Source organism: Phoenix dactylifera, chromosome 14, assembly GCF_051530095.1.
Source record: "Phoenix dactylifera cultivar Ajwa chromosome 14, Ajwa_hap1_PhDact_Kaust_v1.1, whole genome shotgun sequence".
Taxonomy (NCBI): domain Eukaryota; kingdom Viridiplantae; phylum Streptophyta; class Magnoliopsida; order Arecales; family Arecaceae; genus Phoenix; species Phoenix dactylifera.
This window is the reverse complement of record NC_143203.1, coordinates 9,921,995-9,923,408: the sequence shown is the minus strand read 5'-3', so window position 1 is coordinate 9,923,408 and position 1,414 is coordinate 9,921,995. Positions and strand designations below refer to the sequence as shown.

Here is a 1,414-nt window from a genome sequence, read left to right as displayed (position 1 = left end):
GCCAAAGGGAGAGGGTGCATTAAGTGCTTCAGGGAATGGAGCCTTTGGAATGTGGGTTGTGGCAGATGGTGGACTAGCTGAAGAAGGTTTTGGGTTTTCATGTGATACATTCCTCTCCTCTTCTTCACCTTCCTTATTGTTACCCTTCCCAACCTTATTATCTATTATACGGCCACTCCTCAGGGTAGTCAAAGCATTGGCTTGCTCATGATTTAGTTGAGTTCCTCGAGCCACGTATTGTCCCCTTGGATTACTCATTGGTTGACTTGGAAGCTTACCTTCCTCTCGTTTGTTTAATGCATTGGCTAGTTGACCCATTTGGGATTCTAGCTTAGCAATTGATTGCGTGTGAGAGTGCAATAGTTGTGTGTTTGCCTCCAAATCTTGAAGGGCAGTCAACACCTTCTCCTCAAAGGCTGTATTTCTTTGGGTTGGAGGAGGAGGGTGTTGAAATTGATTTGAGGGACGGTAGAGATGAAAATTCTGAGGGTTTTGAAAATTTTGGGAGAAGGGTTGGGAGGTATTAGAAGCTTGCTGCCTCCAAGAAAAATTTGGATGATTCCGCCAACCCGGGTTATATGTATTGGAAAATGGGTCATTACCCGGTCTGGGCTGTGTTTGGGCAGCATTGATGTGTTCTTGCACGAGTTCGGAGAATTGGGGTGCTGAGGGGCACTCATGAATAGGATGCGATGGGCTAGAACAGATAGCACATACTTGTGCTTGGGAAGAGCTAACGACATGTCCTCCTATCATTAGTTGGTCAATCTTATGGGACAATGCATCTACCTTGCTAGACAGGTCCATAGAATGACTTATTTCACAAATGGCCCCTTTTCTTTGAAAATTCGGGGGTGCTTGACGAGAACATGAAGCATGGTGGAGGGAGTTTTCATTAAGATTTTCAAATAGTTGCCATGCTTCATGCTCATTTCGAAGCATGAAAGTCCCCCCGCATGCAGCATCGATCATCTGATGGTTTCGTTCAGTCAAACCGTCATAAAAACATTGCACTAGCTGCCACTTAGGTATTTGATGATGAGGGCATTTACGGATTAGGTCTTGAAATCTCTCCCAAGCTTCATGAAATTCTTCTCCCTCAGTTTGGGAGAAGCTTGTAATGGCACGTCTAAACTGGTTCGTTCTTCCTATGGGAAAGTATTTTTTAAGGAATTCTTGTTGCATTTGATCCCAAGAACGAATCGAGTTGGCTTCTAAAGAATTCAGCCATTGTTTGGCTCTATCTTTAAGGGAGAAGGGGAATAATCTAAGTTTTAGAGCATCATCAGTAAAGTTCTGAATCTTGACAGTGGTGCAAATCTCAAGGAATTCATCTAGGTGTTTATATGGGTCTTCATTGGTGAGCCCATAAAAAGATGGGAGCATTTGGATCACACTAGATTTTATTTTATAT

The 1,414-nt window shown here is 43.2% G+C and overlaps 1 non-coding gene across 1 annotated transcript; it reads left to right on the top strand.

Moving 5' to 3' along the window:
* The first annotated feature begins 1,030 nt into the window (after positions 1–1,030).
* LOC120107573 (small nucleolar RNA R71) lies at positions 1,031–1,136 on the top strand. The gene has a single exon (XR_005509292.2). It is a non-coding gene; the product is annotated as a small nucleolar RNA R71 (small nucleolar RNA).
* Positions 1,137–1,414: the final 278 nt, after the last annotated feature.